At 29.4% G+C, this 26005-nt stretch overlaps 1 long non-coding RNA gene across 2 annotated transcripts; it reads right to left on the reverse strand.

Moving 5' to 3' along the window:
- Positions 1-4550: 4550 nt before the first annotated feature.
- Positions 4551-6289, reverse strand: LOC126928010 (uncharacterized). 2 transcript variants are annotated; one of them, XR_007716170.1, is made up of 4 exons: positions 6075-6289; positions 5636-5767; positions 5477-5548; positions 4551-5416 (listed from the first exon to the last, which is right to left on the reverse strand). It is a non-coding gene; the product is annotated as an uncharacterized LOC126928010 (long non-coding RNA). The 2 variants fall into 2 exon arrangements; XR_007716171.1 differs by having other exon boundaries at positions 4552-5416; positions 5636-5735.
- Between the last annotated feature and the right edge of the window lie 19716 nt (positions 6290-26005).

Below are 26005 nucleotides of genomic sequence, written 5' to 3' on the forward strand. Positions count from 1 at the left end.
AGCGTGGGACGAGAATTTTCGCGTACTAACCGACATTAATGCATGTCTAAGCAGAGTGGAAGAAGACCTGCGTGCAAGTAGGGAATCGAGAGATACCGAAATTCCCACATCGACGCCGTTAATTCCGCGAGGAATAAGACCCATTAATGATAATTTTCAACCAATTAAACTAAAAGACACGATCAAGTCAGTGCCAGTGTTCGACGGCCATCGACCACCGGTATTTCAATTTTTAAGGGCATGCGAACGAGCTCGAAGATTCGTGCCGCCGACGCAGAATCGTCCGACACCTCCGAATAATTATAATGGAAACAACACTCGTCCCCTATACGATAGTAACAACATCAGAAACAACCGCCAGGATCGAAGATTCGTGCCGCCGACGCAGAATCGTCCGACACCTCCGAATAATTATAATGGAAACAAAACTCGTCCCCTATACGATAGTAACAACATCAGAAACCACCACCAGGATTGGAGATTTGTATCGCCGTCGTGGAATCGTCTAAGCGACCCGGGAATAGAGAAAGATATTAGGAAAAGAGCAAGAGCAATAACCTGGAAAGAAAAATGCGTAGATAAACATCTCAAAGGAGATCCAAGTCAAAGGAGGGATGCTGATTATTTGAAACAACCAACCTTCCAATACAAACACTGTTCCGTTGCTGGGATAAAAGACGATGTTACTTTAAGTAGCAAGAGGACGCACGGCACCACAGACGAAATCATGAGTGAAAAATCTCCCGAATCCCCAGCCAAAATAAACAACACTAATATCAAAGAACTTTCAGAAGAGGCAGAAACTAGGAAATTGAACGACGAAACGAAAGGCGACGTTTATCCCCTGCCTAATATCACGGTTGACTCGGCAAGAATACAAAAGCAAGGTTCCACGAATTTTGTGAACGTTTCAAATATAATACGAAAAGAGATAGCGAGCGTATCACCCTCAAAAACTTCTATAAAACCATCAGAAAGTAACTTTATCGAACTCAAAGTCAAGCCATTAAATTCTAAGAAAACTCAGACTATAGAGAATAAAAGTATAGCCATCCCTAAACCCAAAACAGAATCTATAAGCAAAAAGGTTTGTAATAAAAATTCAAAGAATAATTCTAAATCTACTGAAAATATTCCTAAACGTCCCATACAAGTATCACCGGGTGTTGGACTCAGATTCGGACGTCGACCTTTCCGGATGGTTTCAATAGAAATAAAAGAAACCTCAAATACTCCTACCGCGAGAATAGTCTCCCCGGATTTGAAAACGAAGGCGAATCTACTGCTAGACTCCGGATCAGAAATTAATATTATCAAGAAACCTGCCTTACCCGAGTCAGCGATCATCAACGAGCAAGAGATAATTGAAGTTCGAGGAATTACGGCAACGAGCCTGGTCACCCTAGGGCAGACAATAATACAGGTTGCGGGCCACCCCGTTACTTTCCATGTAGTTGATGATTCCCTGCTGATCAATCAAGACGGAATCTTAGGTTCCGAATTTTTTGCAAAATACAGAGCCCGTTTGGATTACGGGCAAAAACATATCAAATGGGGGGATATCTACATCCCGTTTGATACAAAAGAAAAGATAATTGTGCCGAAACGAAGTTCGGTACCCTGTACCATAAATATCGCAAATCCGGAGGAAATTGAGGGATTCATCCCCAAAATCGAACCGATTAAGGGAGTCTATTTCGGAAATGCGGTCGTGAAAAACCATAAGGGACGTGGTTATTTAAGAATAATTAATACCACCTCGAGGGATTACGAATTTACCGTACCCACAATAGTAATAAAAAAATTTGCAACTCCTACTCCGCCCTCTGATACTACGTGCAACGCCGTTTCAGCATCTGAGGGAAATAGGTTCGACAAAATAATGGAATTATTGCGACTAGAGCATTTAAATGAAGAAGAAAAGAGGAACGTCGAAGCGCTAATACGGAAGAATCAAGATAGATTTCATCTCCCAGGGGAGACACTAGAAGGAACAGACGTTTTACAACACGAAATTGCTACCACAGATGAGATACCGATCAATGTTAAACAATACCGGTATCCTCCCGTACATCGGGAAGAAATAAACCGCCAAATTCAAGAACTACTAGAAACGGACGTTGTGGAATCATCGACATTTCCGTATAACTCCCCATTATGGATCGTGCCGAAGAAACCGGACTCTCAAGGTAATAAACGATGGAGAATGGTTATTGATTACAGGAAATTAAATGACAAAACAATAGGCGATGCCTATCCACTACCCAATATCACTGAAATATTGGACCAATTGGGAAGTGCGAAATACTTTTCCACGTTCGATCTAGCATCTGGGTTCCACCAAATCCATATGTCATCGAAAGATGCCCACAAAACTGCATTCTCGACGCCATATGGTCATTTTCAGTTCAAACGAATGCCTTTCGGACTGAAAAATGCACCAGCAACGTTCCAGCGGTTGATGAATTCGATACTGTCAGGGTTGCAAGGAATAGAGCTGTTCGTTTATCTGGATGATATAGTAATTTATTCCACATCCATTCACGAAAATGAGATTAAATTTAATCGACTTATGGACAGATTACGGAGAGCTAAATTGCAACTGCAACCGGACAAGTGCGAATTCTTACGGCACGAAGTAAAATATTTGGGACATGTAATCAGTGAGAATGGAGTTAAACCTGACCCAAAGAAAATCGAGGCAGTTTCAAATTTTCCACGGCCAAGGAAATCAAAAAATGTTAAACAATTTTTGGGATTAGCTGGATATTACCGAAGGTTCATACCCAATTTCTCCAAGGTTGCGAAACCATTGACGCAATTACTAAAAAAGGACGTTGCGTTCAAGTGGACGGAAAACCAAGAAGATGCATTCAACACCTTGAAAACAGCCCTTATAACAGAACCCATTTTGCAGTACCCGGACTTCTCTCAACCATTCAATCTCACGACAGACGCATCTGGATATGCCGTGGGCGGCGTACTAAGCCAAGGACCTATCGGAAAAGACCTACCGATCGCATACGCCTCAAGATTATTGAACCCCGCCGAACAAAATTATTCCACGATAGAAAAGGAATGCCTAGCGATCGTTTACAGCGCAATGCACTTCCGACCGTATTTGTACGGGAGAAAATTCACCATTATAACCGATCATAAACCTCTGGTGTGGATGCATTCTATCAAAGATCCTACTTCAAGAATTTGGAAGTGGAAACTAAAATTGGCGGATTTCGAATTCGACATTATACACAAAGAAGGTAAGGCAAACGCGAATGCAGACGCCTTATCTAGAAACCCCCCTGAGGTTTGTTTGCCAATCAGGAAAAGAGAGGAAGATTCACCGAGTCGATATCCCGCACCCAAGAGATTTGAACTAGACACACTAACCGAAGACTCCCCCACGTTTGAAGTTAAACCACGCGAACTATCGCAACACAATAGACCAGGAAAACAAGAAAAAATTTCCATTCGAAAACACGTCACCATAGAAGAAACACCCACAAAACATTTTGACCACGCATTAGCCGAAATCGACGTAAACACAGACGAGGAAACAATCACTCAAGAGATAACCGACATCGATAAAACGAATGAAGAAGAACCCCCTATAACAATTTCCGAACCAATTCAGCAACAAGGAAAGGACGCAATGCCTGCGGTACTTTCAGAGCTAAGAATCTTGGAAACGCGAGACTCGATTACGAGAGTAAACGACCATAGAATAATATTCGTCGATATACATGGCACTCCGATAGATAAAGGGGCCTTAGAAATGAAGGAAGCAGGAAAACTGCCGTATTATAGAGATTTAATGTTGGGAAGAGTAATATTGAATCAAGATTCCGGAAAATACATCGTGTCCCTACCCGTAAAGGAAGATCGAAACTCTCCAATAACGCCAGAAAATATATTGAACTCATTGAAATCTTTACTGGATGTGGTAAAAGAAAACCAATTAACGTCCTTTAGCATCAGCAAAACAAACCTGGAAGAAATACCTTGGCGATATACAATCAGGAAACTGAAAGAAGTATTCATGGGAGAAACCATAGCTATTACCATCTGTACCGGGGAAATAATTATCCCACCGGTGGAAGCGCGAAGCAACATAATACGAGAAAAGCACGAATCACCTGTAGCAGGACATAAGGGAGAAACAAAAACTTACCAAAGAGTACGACAATACTACTATTGGAAAACCATGAAGAAAGAAATCCAGGAATACGTGAGAACATGCAAAGAATGCCAATTGAAAAAGTTAACCAGAATAAAAACAAGGCAACCCATGGTGCTCACAGACACACCAGGTAAAGCGTTCGATAAAATTAGTATGGATATCGTCGGTCCATTACCACAGACACAAAAGGGAAATAAATACATATTAACTATCCAAGACTTACTGACAAAATATTCAATCGGGATCCCGATGGCAGGAATCTCTTCGGCCGAGATAGCTGACGTTTTCGTAAAACAATTCATTTGCCGATTCGGTTCACCGAGGGCTATCCTTACTGATCGGGGAGCAAATTTTACATCCTCGCTGATGAAAAAAGTAGCAAAAAGATTTCGCATAAAAAGGTATACCACGTCAGCATACCATCCACAAAGCAACGGCTCCATCGAAAGATCTCACCACGTATTAACTGAATACCTCAACCTGTACATCGAAAATTCCAGAAACTGGGACGAATGGGTGGAATTAGCCATGTTCTCCTACAATACCTCCGTACACGAAGGAACAAAATTCTCCCCACACGAACTAGTCTTTGGGCACTTAGCCAGAGAACCTACTGGCGAGATGATAACCGAGGAGAATATGGAACCAACATATGCAGAGTATCTCAGAGACCTGTTCGATAAAATCGTCACCGTTCAACAAATGGCAAGAGAAAATCTGATAAAATCCAAATTAAAGTCAAAAGAATACTATGACAGACGAATCAACCCGCAAAATTTCAAAATAGGAGATCTAGTATATCTATTAAAGGAACCCAGAAGAGGAAAATTTTCCGACCAATATTCGGGACCGCATAGAGTGTTAGAAATTTTAGAAAACCAAAACGTCATGATTGAAGTGAAAGGGATTCCGCGAACAGTGCACTTAAATAAGTTAAAATTAGCGCATAACCGAAATAAACAATAAACGAAACGTTTTCAGAAGGTAACACAGTACAGTAGTATGTAGTGTAGTGCTGCTCGTCGAATAATGCGGATAATGGAAACCTAAAAAGAAAAGGAAATTACTATGTACTTTCTAAACATTACTCAAATATAAAATGTATTAATTCAATAAAGTGATTAAAACGGTGAAAGTGAAAAGTACCTTGTGAACAATTAACTATTGTAAAAGGAAGTGTATATGCAAAGACATGCCATAAGCCCATATTCGTAAAACATAACGTATGACAGCCATCTGAAACAAATGGAAGAATTAACCTCAATTACCTTAATACAAAATATAATAGTACTAAACGATTATAACAATATCGTGGTTAAACCAAAGTAAGTGCGACACTGCTTGTCGAATAGTGCAGATAGTGGAAACCTAAAAACAAAAGAAAGATTACTATTTGCGTTCTATAAAACGTGTTAATTCAATAACATAATTAAAGGCAGTGAAAGTAAAAAGTACCTAGTCCACAACTAATCATTGTAGAAGGAAGTGTACATGCAGGAATTCCGCAGAGATAAATTATGGATCCACTCCGTAGAACATAGAATACGACTGCCAGCTGAAACGAATGCAAGAACTGGCCTCAATTGCCTTGACATATATGAAAAGAAATAATACTATTAAAACTTACAACAAGATTGCCAATTACGTCGGGTAGGTGTCTTACGTGAGCGACGTAGCGTGTAGACTTGGAGAATAAAGACGAAGTAACTATGAACAGTAATAATATAGTGTACAAGTTCTAATCTATAATACATGAATTAGTCTCGACTTACATTACACGATTATTATTATACCTCACATATAGAAACAGATTTGTAATGCACAATAGCGGTCGCTCACACAATGCACTACGTGCATATTGAATTAATTAACTAAATGATATGTTTATACTCACAAATATAGGATGAATGAAGGTATCTGTAGTAAGTATTTTGAATGTAATAAAAACCGGATGATGCCTTACACACGGTAACGCAGCATCGAAGGAATAGGATTTGAGAAACTACAAACGGTAATAATTCAATAAACAAGTTTTAACCAATAATACATAGATTAGCTCAAAAAATTATACTATACAAATATGAAATAATAATAAATCACTAATAATAAATCACATAATTACTAAGTAACAACAGATTAATAGGGAAGATATAGAAATAGCTAATAAAATAGAAATAGGCTAGAAATTAATCAAGATAGATTAGCCGAGCATTAATAATCAAACATGATTAAAATTAGGAATTATCATATTGTGTTAAGCTATTACAACATTACTATATTAAATTACGTATAAAGAAATAAGGTTATACTACACAGTGGTGACTGGTGACACTATGCACGCATTAGATTAAACCAATTAAACAAAAGCTACATAAATATAAACTACCTTATAATTAAACAGTGAAACGATTCTATTAGTAATTAATATTTTCGACAACGATATAATCCACACGCTATTACATTAAAATAACACACAGTATATATACACATATTACAACAAATACAAAACAATGTTAAATTAAACATACACATTACGACGAACACAAAACTAGACGTTGACACTTCACTAGAACGGAGTTGAAACTAAGTAACAAAACAATTATTACAATATCAAACAAATTTACAAAACACCACACTCTTATTTAAGACGTACACAAACATCCATTTTGGAAATCCGTCGCGAGCGTGAAGCAGTTCTCACGCATGCGCAATGAACTACATGCAATAATTATACATACTAAAATAAATACAGAATAATATTATTCCCACTTCAATTATACGTCAACTGCTAAAATAAAGTCACAAATAATTAACAAATAAATAACAAAACCGCATGAATAAAATTCACCATATACTAGAGACATTCATGAACGGCCATCTTAGATTGTCACGAATAGGGAATAGTCCTTACGCACGCGCAATGAAACACATATACATAAATAATATTAATTTTATTTGAATTACACGTCACCTACTAAAATAAAGTTAAAAATAATTAACAGATAGATAATTAATTCGATATTGGCAAAAGTCACCACATATTAGGGACATCCACCACCAATCAACGCATGTATGTAGTAACTTTAATACCTTACAAATAAATTATATTTCTAATAAAAAAATAATAAAAAGACGGGTACGATAATCTAGACTTAGGCTATCGCGACCCATACGAAGACCCTCCAACACGTTTTTATGCACACAAATTCAAAGAGCGCGTTGTAGATTGTGTGAAATACAAATAACAAAACTCCAACCCGCGATATTTTGTCTGCAATGCATAAATGTCAATCTTAACACGACACAATAACCCCAAAGAAATCTTTTGATGTAAGGAATTGTAGTTCGCGCTGTTGCCCGTTAGGATGGACCAACAACCAATCGCAACTACATCTGCTACGATCAGTCAAATTTCCTTCGGAAATTTGAACACCAAGGGCGGGGGTGTCACGTCCCGCGTTCCGCACGTGACGCCACGAACCAATAACTTATGAATAATTAAACACGACCAATAATAATAAATTAACTAATAACTAACCAATCAAAATAAAAAGAATTATACGACAGACAATCAAAATGAAATAAATGAATCAATAAGAAGAAACACTACAACCAATCAGCAATGACATATAAAATACAAATAAAATGAAATAATTAAATGAACCAATAAATAAAACAAGCCGCGATTCAAATGTATGAGATTTCTCTGCGAAAACACATGTATATACACACACGTGTATGCATATCTGTGTGTGTGACCTACTTCGTGAATCTGAATAATTGGTAATCTAATAAAATATAAAAGAAATAAAATATACTACACTACACCAGCATTCTAAGTGAAAATTGTATACAAGATTACTCTGCGACACACACATATATAGATATACACATGCGTACGCGTATCTTTGGGAAAAATTCATAATATATATATATATATATATATATGTATGTATACGTTATTAAACCATTAAAACGCAAAGAAATAAATATATAGATTTACATTTCTACGAATCTAGAGAATTATATACGAAATCCACATTATGGAATATTCAACCAATTAACGATCCGAGAAACAATGAGAATAACAATACGCGCACATATACATATGCATATATATATTTTACATAATGGAAAATTACATTGTGAAATGTATATATATATATACACATATTATTATATCGAACAATTACTCATCTAATATACAAAACCACCTTGTAAAAATTACATTACTGAACATTCAACTAAACCAACTGAAGATTTAGTATAATAATATATAATAATATAATAATATATATATATACATAGATATGTGAAATAGCGTTGTATATAACCGGAAACAATACAAATGTCACACGACTTCTTCAACAACTTCGACTCTTCGTTCCTGCCGACAACACCTCACACGATGACTGCGTCTTCTAGGGCCACTTACGGATTCTTTACAATCCTTCTTCTTCTTGCACTGAAATATCATATGCAGTGAATAAAACACGAAAGAAGCAGGATTAACTAAATAAAAGAAATCATACCAAGATACACACCGAGATAGCCCGCATGGGAACCTCTGACGAAGATACCTCCGTATCTATCATTAAACGCATAATAATCAAGATGCACAAACCTCATTTGGAAGTCGACACCACTCACAGCCTGCCAATGCAAGGGAGGAAAACGAATGAAATTGTATTTCGTGAAGACGTTTCACCACTTTCCATAGATCAGAAACTGGAGTTACACAACTAATAACCTAATAACAAGAAGGTAATATAAAATATACACGATTTAATATATAGCAAATATGGACATATAAATCTACAAGGAGCAAAATATATCTCATATTGTCAAATAAAACCAAATTGTCAAAAGATCATCAGGACACGACGCCAACGAAGGTGCCACTGTGCCTATTTGGATGGAAAACCGCCACTTCAGCATCATCCCTCGCACATATTCACACACGCACGTCGATCACGTCATCTCGTACCATTCACATATCTTCTTCCTCTTGCGCTAAAACAAATTCACAAGTTTAAGGAAACAAACAACATGCGAAACGAGATAGAATACTAAAAACACATACTCACACAGTTCGCACAGGCGCGGACGCTTTTGTGTCCATCACTCAACATAACCTGTAATCATCAAAATCCACGTTCTCTCATGGAAACTCTAAAAACCTGCAGCATTGCGATTCCCACCGGAACGAACTGTCACGTGACTGTCATCCCATTGGGGATGTCATTATAAAAAGCGTAGCGACACAATTCAAATCGGAGTAATTGTTAGCGGGTCAGTTGAATAAAGGAATAGAAGAGAGTAATTGTTAGCGTTCGGGAGAATTTAGCGAAAAATAAAGAAGAGTCAGATTAATTGTTAGCGTTAGCGTTAGCGATTAATTGTTAGTGGTTCAGTTAGAACAATCAGAGTAATTGTGAAAAGAGAGTAACTGCCATTAGTTGGTTCAGTTAGAATATAGTCAGAGAAATTGTTAGCGTTCGGGAGAATTTAGCGAAAAATAAAGAAGAGTCAGATTAATTGTTAGCGTTAGCGTTAGCGATTAATTGTTAGTGGTTCAGTTAGAACAATCAGAGTAATTGTGAAAAGAGAGTAACTGCCATTAGTTGGTTCAGTTAGAATATAGTCAGAGAAATTGTTAGCGTTCGGGAGAATTTAACGAAATTAAAGAAGAGTAATTCAGTTAGAATAAAGAAATAGGATAGAGCAATTGCGATTAGTTGGTTCAGGAGAATTTAGCGAAAATAAGGAGAGTAATTGTTAGTCGTTCAATTGAATTTGAGTGAGTCTGATATCAGTTCGTTCAGTTGATTTAATTAGAATTTAAGTTAGGATTAGAGAATAATTGTTCGTTCCAGTTCGAGTTTAAGAATTACGAGATATAAATGTTATTAGTCAGTTCGAATTATAAAATAATTGTTATTAGTCAGTTAGAATCAAAACAATAGTTGGCTCAAGTTTTTGTGTTAGAATTTCGAATTGTTAAACACGTCCGGACACACTGTTGTTTACACTGTTCAAATTAAATAAAGATTAAAACGAAAAATTATAGAAGTGTCGATCTTTGTAAAACCGGAATCACCCCAGCGGCCTGCCCGTTCATCAACGGAGACCAACGTCAGGTGAGTTAACTTTAATTATTATTAATAACTAATAATTAAAATAATAAATAATATCAATGATTAGTATAATTCGTCATTAATTCCGCCTGTAATAATTATTTATAATATAATTGTTTATTCCAAACAATCCTCTCCCGTGCTAGTATTCCTGCGCATAGCAGGTTAGCCGAAACGTGGAGATTGTTGACCAGTGGCCTAAACTCCGGTCAACGCTACATAATCTAACAAGAAATATCTAATTGAAACAGTCCTTAGACTGTTTCTGGTGGCAGCGACTACTACATTGTTTAAAATTTCAAAATTTGGATAGCGAAACGTAACAATTACCACATAACGCATAACGTTATATATTGTTACGTTATAACGTATATCGTTATATAGTGATACGTTTTAACGTATAACGTTATATAGTATTTCCATATAACGTAAAATGATATATACTATTACGTAATAACGTATATTGTTATATAGTATTACCATATAACGTATAACGTTATATAGTGATACGTTATAACGTATAACGTTATACAGTATTACCATATAAAGTATAACATTATATACTATTACGTAATAACGTATAACGATATATACTATTACGTAATAACGTATATCGTTATATAGTATTACCATATAACGTATAACGTTATATAGTGATACGTTATAACGTAAAACGTTATATAGTATTACCATATAAAGTATAACATTATATACTATTACGTAATAACGTATAACGACATATACTATTACGTAATATCGTATATCGTTAAATAGTATTACCATATAACGTATAACGTTATATATTGTTACGTTATAACGTATACCGATATATAGTATTACCATATAACGTATAACGTTATATATTGTTACGGTATATCGTATAACGTTATATAGCATTACCATGTATCGTAAAACGATATATACTATTACGTAATAACGTATATTGTTTTATAGTATTACCATACAACGTATAACGATATATACTATTTAGTAATAACGTATAACATTATATAGTATTACCATATAACGAATAACGTTATATATTGTTACGGTATAACGTATAACGATATATAGTATTAACATATAACGTATAACGTTATATATTGTTACGTTATAACGTATAACGATATATAGTATTACCATATAACGTATAACGTTATATAGTATTACGTTATAACCTATAACGTTATATAGCATTACCATATAACGTAAAACGATATATACTATTACGTAATAACGTATAACGTTATATAGAATTACCATATAACGTATAACGTTATATAGTGTTACGTTATAACGTATAACGATATATACTATTACGTAATAACGTATATCGTTATATAGTATTACCATATAACGTATAACGTTATATATTGTTACGTTATAACGTATAACGTTATATAGTATTACCATATAAAGTATAACATTATATACTATTACGTAATAACGTATAAAGACATATACTATTACGTAATATCCTATATCGTAATATAGTTTTACCATATAACGTATAACGTTATATATTGTTACGTTATAACGTATATCGTTATATAGTGATACGTTATAACGTATAACGTTATATAGTATTACCGTATGAAGTATAACATTATATACTATTACGTAATAACGTATAAAGACATATACTATTACGTAATATCCTATATCGTAATATAGTATTACCATATAACGTATAACGTTATATATTGTTACGGTATAACGTATAACGTTATATAGCATTACCATATAAAGTATAACATTATATACTATTACGTAATAACGTATAACGATATATACTATTACGTAATAACGTATAACGTTATATAGCATTACCATATAACGTATAACGTTATATAGTGTTACGTTATAACGTATAACGATATATACTATTACGTAATAACGTATATCGTTATATAGCATTACCATATAACGTATAACGTTATATAGTGTTACGTTATAACGTATAACGATATATACTATTACGTAATAACGTATAACGTTATATAGCATTACCATATAACGTATAACGTTATATAGTGTTACGTTATAACGTATAACGATATATACTATTACGTAATAACGTATATTGTTATATAGTATTACCATACAACGTATAACTATATATACTATTACGTAATAACGTATAACGATATATACTATTACGTAATAACGTATATCGTTATATAGTATTACCATATAACGGATAACGTTATATACTGTTACGTTATAACGTATAACGATATATAGTATTACCATATAACGTAAAACGATATATACTATTACGTAATAACGTATTTTGTTATACAGTATTACCATATAACGTATAACGTTATATATTGTTACGTTATAACGTGTAACGATATATAGTATTACCATATAACGTATAACGTTTTATAGTGTTACGTTATAACGTATATCGTTATATAGCATTACCATATAACGTAAAAGGTTATATACTATTACGTAATAACGTATATTGTTATATAGCATTACCATATAACGTATAACGTTATATATTGTTACGTTATAACGTAAAACGATATATACTATTACGTAATAACGTATATCGTTATATAGTATTACCATATAACGTATAACGTAATATAGTGATACGTTATAACGTATAACGTTATATAGTATTACCATATAAAGTATAACATTATATACTATTACGTAATAACGTATAACGATATATACTATTACGTAATAACGTATATCGTTATATAGTATTACCATATAACGTATAACGTTATATATTGTTACGTTATAACGTATAACGATATATAGTATTGCCATATAACGCAAAACGATATATACTATTACGTAATAACGTAAATGGTTATATAGTATTATCATATAACGTATAACGTTATATAGTGATACGTTATAACGTATAACGTTATATAGTATTACCATATAAAGTATAACATTATATACTATTACGTAATAACGTATAACGACATATACTATTACGTAATATCCTATATCGTTATATAGCATTACCATATAACGTATAACGTTATATATTGTTACGTTATAACGTATATCGTTATATAGTGATACGTTATAACGTATAACGTTATATACTATTACGTAATATCGTAAAACGATATATAGTATTACGTAATAACGTATATTGTTATATAGTATTACCATATAACGTATAACGTTATATAGTGATACGTTATAACGTATAACGTTATATAGTATTACCATATAAAGTATAACATTATATACTATTACGTAATAACGTATAACGATATATACTATTACGTAATAACGTATATCGTTATATAGCATTACCATATAACGTAAAACGATATATACTATTACGTAATAACGTATATTGTTATATAGTATTACCATATAACGTATAACGTTATATAGTGTTACGTTGTAACGTATAACGTTATATAGCATTACCATATAACGTATAACGTTATATAGTGTTACGTTGTAACGTATAACGTTATATAGCATTACCATATAACGTAAAACGATATATACTATTACGTAATAACGTATAATGTTATATAGAATTACCATATAACGTATAACGTTATATAGTGTTACGTTATAACGTATAGCGATATATAATATTACGTAATAACGTATATCGTTATATAGTATTACCATGTAACGTATAACGTTATATAGTGTTACGTTATAGCGTATAACGATATATACTATTACGTAATATCGTATATCGTTATATAGTATTACCATATGACGTATAACGTTATATGTTGTTACGTTATAACGTATAACGATATATAGTATTACCATATAACGTATAACGTTATATAGTCTTACGTTATAACGTATATCGTTATATAGCATTACCATATAACGTAAAAGGATATATACTATTACGTAATAACGTATATTGTTATATAGTATTACCATATAACGTATAACGTTATATAGTGATACGTTATAACGTATAACGTTATATAGTATTACCATATAAAGTATAACATTATATACTATTACGTAATAACGTATAACGATATATACTTTTACGTAATAACGTATATCGTTATATAGCATTACCATATAACGTATAACGTTATATATTGTTACGTTATAACGTATAACGATATATAGTATTACCATATAACGTATAACGTTATATAGTGTTACGCTATAACGTATAACGATATATACTATTACGTAATAACGTATATCGTTACACAGTATTACCATATAACGTATAACGTTATATAGTGATACGTTATAACGTATAACGTTATATAGTATTACCATATAAAGTATAACATTATATACTATTACGTAATAACGTATAACGATATATACTATTACGTAATAACGTATATCGTTATATAGTATTACCATATAACGGATAACGTTATATACCGTTACGTTATAACGTATAACGATATATAGTATTACCATATAACGTAAAACGATATATTCTATTACGTAATAACGTCTTTTGTTATACAGTATTACCATATAACGTATAACGTTATATATTGTTACGTTATAACGTATAACGATATATAGTATTACCATATAACGTATATCGTTATATAGTGTTACGTTATAACGTATAACGTTATATAGCATTACCATATAACGTAAAAGGTTATATACTATTACGTAATAACGTATATTGTTATATAGTATTACCATATAACGTATATCGTTATATATTGTTACGTTATAACGTATACCGTTATATAGTGATACGTTATAACGTATAACGTTATATAGTAGTACCATATAACGTAAAATGATATATACTATTACGTAATAACGTATATTGTTATATAGTATTACCATATAACGTATAACGTTATATAGTGATACGTTATAACGTATAACGTTATATAGTATTACCATATAAAGTATAACATTATATACTATTACGTAATAACGTATAACGACATATACTATTACGTAATATCGTATATCGTTATATAGTATTACGATATAACGTATAACGTTATATAGTGTTACGTTATAACGTATAACGTTATATAGTATTACCATATAACGTATAACGTTATATAGTGTTACGTTGTAACGTATAACGTTATATAGCATTACCATATAACGTATAACGTTATATAGTGTTACGTTGTAACGTATAACGTTATATAGCATTACCATATATCGTAAAACGATATATACTATTGCGTAATAACGTATATTGTTATATAGTATTACCATACAACGTATAACTATATATACTATTACGTAATAACGTATAACGATATATACTATTTAGTAATAACGTATAGCATTATATAGTATTACCATATAACGTATAACGTTATATATTGTTACGGTATAACGTATAACGATATATAGTATTACCATATAACGTATAACGTTATATATTGTTACGTTATAACGTATAACGATATATAGTATTACCATATAACGTATAACGTTATATAGTGTTACGTTGTAACGTATAACGTTATATAGCATTACCATATAACGTATAACGTTATATAGTGTTACGTTATAACGTATAACGATATATACTATTACGTAATAACGTATATCGTTATATAGTGTTACCATATAACGTATAACGTTATATAGTGATACGTTATAACGTATAACGTTATATAGTATTACCATATAAAGTATAACATTATATACTGTTACGTAATAACGTATAACGACATATACTATTACGTAATATCCTATATCGTTATATAGTATTACCATATAACGTATAACGTTATATATTGTTACGTTATAAGGTATATCGTTATATAGTGATACGTTATAACGTATAACGTTATATAGTATTACCATATAACGTAAAATGATATATACTATTACGTAATAACGTATATTGTTATATAGTATTACCATATAACGTATAACGTTATATAGTGATACGTTATAACGTATAACGTTATATAGTATTACCATATAAAGTATAACATTATATACTATTACGTAATAACGTATAACGATATATACTATTACGTAATAACGTATATCGTTATATAGCATTACCATATAACGTAAAACGATATATACTATTACGTAATAACGTATATTGTTATATAGTATTACCATATAACGTATAACGTTATATAGTGTTACGTTGTAACGTATAACGTTATATAGCATTACCATATAACGTATAACGTTATATAGTGTTACGTTGTAACGTATAACGTTATATAGCATTACCATATAACGTAAAACGATATATACTATTACGTAATAACGTATAATGTTATATAGAATTACCATATAACGTATAACGTTATATAGTGTTACGTTATAACGTATAGCGATATATAATATTACGTAATAACGTATATCGTTATATAGTATTACCATGTAACGTATAACGTTATATAGTGTTACGTTATAGCGTATAACGATATATACTATTACGTAATATCGTATATCGTTATATAGTATTACCATATGACGTATAACGTTATATGTTGTTACGTTATAACGTATAACGATATATAGTATTACCATATAACGTATAACGTTATATAGTCTTACGTTATAACGTATATCGTTATATAGCATTACCATATAACGTAAAAGGATATATACTATTACGTAATAACGTATATTGTTATATAGTATTACCATATAACGTATAACGTTATATAGTGATACGTTATAACGTATAACGTTATATAGTATTACCATATAAAGTATAACATTATATACTATTACGTAATAACGTATAACGATATATACTTTTACGTAATAACGTATATCGTTATATAGCATTACCATATAACGTATAACGTTATATATTGTTACGTTATAACGTATAACGATATATAGTATTACCATATAACGTATAACGTTATATAGTGTTACGCTATATCGTATAACGATATATACTATTACGTAATAACGTATATCGTTACACAGTATTACCATATAACGTATAACGTTATATAGTGATACGTTATAACGTATAACGTTATATAGTATTACCATATAAAGTATAACATTATATACTATTACGTAATAACGTATAACGATATATACTATTACGTAATAACGTATATCGTTATATAGTATTACCATATAACGGATAACGTTATATACCGTTACGTTATAACGTATAACGATATATAGTATTACCATATAACGTAAAACGATATATTCTATTACGTAATAACGTCTTTTGTTATACAGTATTACCATATAACGTATAACGTTATATATTGTTACGTTATAACGTATAACGATATATAGTATTACCATATAACGTATATCGTTATATAGTGTTACGTTATAACGTATAACGTTATATAGCATTACCATATAACGTAAAAGGTTATATACTATTACGTAATAACGTATATTGTTATATAGTATTACCATATAACGTATATCGTTATATATTGTTACGTTATAACGTATACCGTTATATAGTGATACGTTATAACGTATAACGTTATATAGTAGTACCATATAACGTAAAATGATATATACTATTACGTAATAACGTATATTGTTATATAGTATTACCATATAACGTATAACGTTATATAGTGATACGTTATAACGTATAACGTTATATAGTATTACCATATAGAGTATAACATTATATACTATTACGTAATAACGTATAACGACATATACTATTACGTAATATCGTATATCGTTATATAGTATTACGATATAACGTATAACGTTATATAGTGTTACGTTATAACGTATAACGTTATATAGTATTACCATATAACGTATAACGTTATATAGTGTTACGTTGTAACGTATAACGTTATATAGCATTACCATATAACGTATAACGTTATATAGTGTTACGTTGTAACGTATAACGTTATATAGCATTACCATATATCGTAAAACGATATATACTATTGCGTAATAACGTATATTGTTATATAGTATTACCATACAACGTATAACTATATATACTATTACGTAATAACGTATAACGATATATACTATTTAGTAATAACGTATAGCATTATATAGTATTACCATATAACGTATAACGTTATATATTGTTACGGTATAACGTATAACGATATATAGTATTACCATATAACGTATAACGTTATATATTGTTACGTTATAACGTATAACGATATATAGTATTACCATATAACGTATAACGTTATATAGTGTTACGTTGTAACGTATAACGTTATATAGCATTACCATATAACGTATAACGTTATATAGTGTTACGTTATAACGTATAACGATATATACTATTACGTAATAACGTATATCGTTATATAGTGTTACCATATAACGTATAACGTTATATAGTGATACGTTATAACGTATAACGTTATATAGTATTACCATATAAAGTATAACATTATATACTGTTACGTAATAACGTATAACGACATATACTATTACGTAATATCCTATATCGTTATATAGTATTACCATATAACGTATAACGTTATATATTGTTACGTTATAAGGTATATCGTTATATAGTGATACGTTATAACGTATAACGTTATATAGTATTACCATATAACGTAAAATGATATATACTATTACGTAATAACGTATATTGTTATATAGTATTACCATATAACGTATAACGTTATATAGTGATACGTTATAACGTATAACGTTATATAGTATTACTATATAAAGTATAACATTATATACTATTACGTAATAACGTATAACGACATATACTATTACGTAATATCGTATATCGTTATATAGTATTACGATATAACGTATAACGTTATATAGTGTTACGTTATAACGTATAACGTTATATAGTATTACCATACAACGTATAACTATATATACTATTACGTAATAACGTATAACGATATATACTATTACGTAATAACGTATATCGTTATATAGTATTACCATATAACGGATAACGTTATATACTGTTACGTTATAACGTATAACGATATATAGTATTACCATATAACGTAAAACGATATATACTATTACGTAATAACGTATTTTGTTATACAGTATTACCATATAACGTATAACGTTATATATTGTTACGTTATAACGTATAACGATATATAGTATTACCATATAACGTATAACGTTTTATAGTGTTACGTTATAACGTATATCGTTATATAGCATTACCATATAACGTAAAAGGTTATATACTATTACGTAATAACGTATATTGTTATATAGCATTACCATATAACGTATAACGTTATATATTGTTACGTTATAACGTAAAACGATATATACTATTACGTAATAACGTATATCGTTATATAGTATTACCATATAACGTATAACGTAATATAGTGATACGTTATAACGTATAACGTTATATAGTATTACCATATAAAGTATAACATTATATACTATTACGTAATAACGTATAACGATATATACTATTACGTAATAACGTATATCGTTATATAGTATTACCATATAACGTATAACGTTATATATTGTTACGTTATAACGTATAACGATATATAGTATTGCCATATAACGCAAAACGATATATACTATTACGTAATAACGTATATGGTTATATAGTATTATCATATAACGTATAACGTTATATAGTGATACGTTATAACGTATAACGTTATATAGTATTACCATATAAAGTATAACATTATATACTATTACGTAATAACGTATAACGACATATACTATTACGTAATATCCTATATCGTTATATAGTATTACCATATAACGTATAACGTTATATATTGTTACGTTATAACGTATATCGTTATATAGTGATACGTTATAACGTATAACGTTATATACTATTACGTAATATCGTAAAACGATATATAGTATTACGTAATAACGTATATTGTTATATAGTATTACCATATAACGTATAACGTTATATAGTGATACGTTATAACGTATAACGTTATATAGTATTACCATATAAAGTATAACATTATATACTATTACGTAATAACGTATAACGATATATACTATTACGTAATAACGTATATCGTTATATAGCATTACCATATAACGTAAAACGATATATACTATTACGTAATAACGTATATTGTTATATAGTATTACCATATAACGTATAACGTTATATAGTGATACGTTATAACGTATAACGTTATATAGTATTACCATATAAAGTATAACATTATATACTATTACGTAATAACGCATAACGATATATACTATTACGTAATAACGTATATCGTTATATAGCATTACCATAGAACGTAAAACGATATATACTATTACGTAATAACGTATATTGTTATATAGTATTACCATATAACGTATAACGTTATATAGTGTTACGTTGTAACGTATAACGTTATATAGCATTACCATATAACGTATAACGTTATATAGTGTTACGTTGTAACGTATAACGTTATATAGCATTACCATATAACGTAAAACGATATATACTATTACGTAATAACGTATAATGTTATATAGAATTACCATATAACGTATAACGTTATATAGTGTTACGTTATAACGTATAGCGATATATAATATTACGTAATAACGTATATCGTTATATAGTATTACCATGTAACGTATAACGTTATATAGTGTTACGTTATAACGTATAACGATATATACTATTACGTAATAACGGATATCGTTATATAGTATTACCATATGACGTATAACGTTATATGTTGTTACGTTATAACGTATAACGATATATAGTATTACCATATAACGTATAACGTTATATAGTCTTACGTTATAACGTATATCGTTATATAGCATTACCATATAACGTAAAAGGATATATACTATTACGTAATAACGTATATTGTTATATAGTATTACCATATAAAGTATAACATTATATACTATTACGTAATAACGTATAACGATATATACTTTTACGTAATAACGTATATCGTTATATAGCATTACCATATAACGTATAACGTTATATATTGTTACGTTATAACGTATAACGATATATAGTATTACCATATAACGTATAACGTTATATAGTGTTACGCTATAACGTATAACGATATATACTATTACGTAATAACGTATATCGTTATACAGAATTACCATATAACGTATAACGTTGTATAGTGATACGTTATAACGTATAACGTTATATAGTATTACCATATAAAGTATAACATTATATACTATTACGTAATAACGTATAACGGTATATACTATTACGTAATAACGTATATCGTTATATAGTATTACCATATAACGGATAACGTTATATACCGTTACGTTATAACGTATAACGATATATAGTATTACCATATAACGTAAAACGATATATTCTATTACGTAATAACGTATTTTGTTATACAGTATTACCATATAACGTATAACGTTATATATTGTTACGTTATAACGTATAACGATATATAGTATTACCATATAACGTATATCGTTATATAGTGTTACGTTATAACGCATATCGTTATATAGCATTACCATATAACGTAAAAGGTTATATACTATTACGTAATAACGTATATTGTTATATAGTATTACCATATAACGTATATCGTTATATATTGTTATGTTATAACGTATACCGTTATATAGTGATACGTTATAACGTATAACGTTATATAGTAGTACCATATAACGTAAAATGATATATACTATTACGTAATAACGTATATTGTTATATAGTATTACCATATAACGTATAACGTTATATAGTGATACGTTATAACGTATAACGTTATATAGTATTACCATATAAAGTATAACATTATATACTATTACGTAATAACGTATAACGATATATACTATTACGTAATAACGTATATCGTTATATAGCATTACCATATAACGTAAAACGATATATACTATTACGAAATAACGTATATTGTTATATAGTATTACCATATAACGTATAACGTTATATAGTGTTACGTTGTAACGTATAACGTTATATAGCATTACCATATAACGTATAACGTTATATAGTGTTACGTTGTAACGTATAACGTTATATAGCATTACCATATAACGTAAAACGATATATACTATTACGTAATAACGTATAATGTTATATAGAATTACCATATAACGTATAACGTTATATAGTGTTACGTTATAACGTATAGCGATATATAATATTACGTAATAACGTATATCGTTATATAGTATTACCATGTAACGTATAACGTTATATAGTGTTACGTTATAACGTATAACGATATATACTATTACCTAATAACGTATATCGTTATATAGTATTACCATATGACGTATAACGTTATATACCGTTACGTTATAACGTATAACGATATATAGTATTACCATATAACGTAAAACGATATATTCTATTACGTAATAACGTCTTTTGTTATACAGTATTACCATATAACGTATAACGTTATATATTGTTACGTTATAACGTATAACGATATATAGTATTACCATATAACGTATATCGTTATATAGTGTTACGTTATAACGTATAACGTTATATAGCATTACCATATAACGTAAAAGGTTATATACTATTACGTAATAACGTATATTGTTATATAGTATTACCATATAACGTATATCGTTATATATTGTTACGTTATAACGTATACCGTTATATAGTGATACGTTATAACGTATAACGTTATATAGTAGTACCATATAACGTAAAATGATATATACTATTACGTAATAACGTATATTGTTATATAGTATTACCATATAACGTATAACGTTATATAGTGATACGTTATAACGTATAACGTTATATAGTATTACCATATAAAGTATAACATTATATACTATTACGTAATAAGGTATAACGACATATACTATTACGTAATATCGTATATCGTTATATAGTATTACGATATAACGTATAACGTTATATAGTGTTACGTTATAACGTATAACGTTATATAGTATTACCATATAACGTATAACGTTATATAGTGTTACGTTGTAACGTATAACGTTATATAGCATTACCATATAACGTATAACGTTATATAGTGTTACGTTGTAACGTATAACGTTATATAGCATTACCATATATCGTAAAACGATATATACTATTGCGTAATAACGTATATTGTTATATAGTATTACCATACAACGTATAACTATATATACTATTACGTAATAACGTATAACGATATATACTATTTAGTAATAACGTATAGCATTATATAGTATTACCATACAACGTATAACTATATATACTATTACGTAATAACGTATAACGATATATACTATTACGTAATAACGTATATCGTTATATAGTATTACCATATAACGGATAACGTTATATACTGTTACGTTATAACGTATAACGATATATAGTATTACCATATAACGTAAAACGATATATACTATTACGTAATAACGTATTTTGTTATACAGTATTACCATATAACGTATAACGTTATATATTGTTACTTTATAACGTATAACGATATATAGTATTACCATATAACGTATAACGTTTTATAGTGTTACGTTATAACGTATATCGTTATATAGCATTACCATATAACGTAAAAGGTTATATACTATTACGTAATAACGTATATTGTTATATAGCATTACCATATAACGTATAACGTTATATATTGTTACGTTATAACGTAAAACGATATATACTATTACGTAATAACGTATATCGTTATATAGTATTACCATATAACGTATAACGTAATATAGTGATACGTTATAACGTATAACGTTATATAGTATTACCATATAAAGTATAACATTATATACTATTACGTAATAACGTATAACGATATATACTATTACGTAATAACGTATATCGTTATATAGTATTACCATATAACGTATAACGTTATATATTGTTACGTTATAACGTATAACGATATATAGTATTGCCATATAACGCAAAACGATATATACTATTACGTAATAACGTATATGGTTATATAGTATTATCATGTAACGTATAACGTTATATAGTGATACGTTATAACGTATAACGTTATATAGTATTACCATATAAAGTATAACATTATATACTATTACGTAATAACGTATAACGACATATACTATTACGTAATATCCTATATCGTTATATAGTATTACCATATAACGTATAACGTTATATATTGTTACGTTATAACGTATATCGTTATATAGTGACACGTTATAACGTATAACGTTATATACTATTACGTAATATCGTAAAACGATATATAGTATTACGTAATAACGTATATTGTTATATAGTATTACCATATAACGTATAACGTTATATAGTGATACGTTATAACGTATAACGTTATATAGTATTACCATATAAAGTATAACATTATATACTATTACGTAATAACGTATAACGATATATACTATTACGTAATAACGTATATCGTTATATAGCATTACCATATAACGTAAAACGATATATACTATTACGTAATAACGTATATTGTTATATAGTATTACCATATAACGTATAACGTTATATAGTGATACGTTATAACGTATAACGTTATATAGTATTACCATATAAAGTATAACATTATATACTATTACGTAATAACGTATAACGATATATACTATTACGTAATAACGTATATCGTTATATAGCATTACCATATAACGTAAAACGATATATACTATTACGTAATAACGTATATTGTTATATAGTATTACCATATAACGTATAACGTTATATAGTGTTACGTTGTAACGTATAACGTTATATAGCATTACCATATAACGTATAACGTTATATAGTGTTACGTTGTAACGTATAACGTTATATAGCATTACCATATAACGTAAAACGATATATACTATTACGTAATAACGTATAATGTTATATAGAATTACCATATAACGTATAACGTTATATAGTGTTACGTTATAACGTATAGCGATATATAATATTACGTAATAACGTATATCGTTATATAGTATTACCATGTAACGTATAACGTTATATAGTGTTACGTTATAACGTATAACGATATATACTATTACGTAATAACGTATATCGTTATATAGTATTACCATATGACGTATAACGTTATATGTTGTTACGTTATAACGTATAACGATATATAGTATTACCATATAACGTATAACGTTATATAGTCTTACGTTATAACGTATATCGTTATATAGCATTACCATATAACGAAAAGGATATGTACTATTACGTAATAACGTATATTGTTATATAGTATTACCATATAAAGTATAACATTATATACTATTACGTAATAACGTATAACGATATATACTTTTACGTAATAACGTATATCGTTATATAGCATTACCATATAACGTATAACGTTATATATTGTTACGTTATAACGTATAACGATATATAGTATTACCATATTACGTATAACGTTATATAGTGTTACGCTATAACGTATAACGATATATACTATTACATAATAACGTATATCGTTATACAGTATTACCATATAACGTATAACGTTATATAGTGATACGTTATAACGTATAACGTTATATAGTATTACCATATAAAGTATAACATTATATACTATTACGTAATAACGTATAACGGTATATACTATTACGTAATAACGTATATCGTTATATAGTATTACCATATAACGGATAACGTTATATACCGTTACGTTATAACGTATAACGATATATAGTATTACCATATAACGTAAAACGATATATTCTATTACGTAATAACGTATTTTGTTATACAGTATTACCATATAACGTATAACGTTATATATTGTTACGTTATAACGTATAACGATATATAGTATTA

The sequence above is a fragment of the Bombus affinis genome, unplaced genomic scaffold (assembly GCF_024516045.1).
Source record: "Bombus affinis isolate iyBomAffi1 unplaced genomic scaffold, iyBomAffi1.2 ctg00000450.1, whole genome shotgun sequence".
NCBI classification, from domain to species: Eukaryota; Metazoa; Arthropoda; class Insecta; order Hymenoptera; family Apidae; genus Bombus; species Bombus affinis.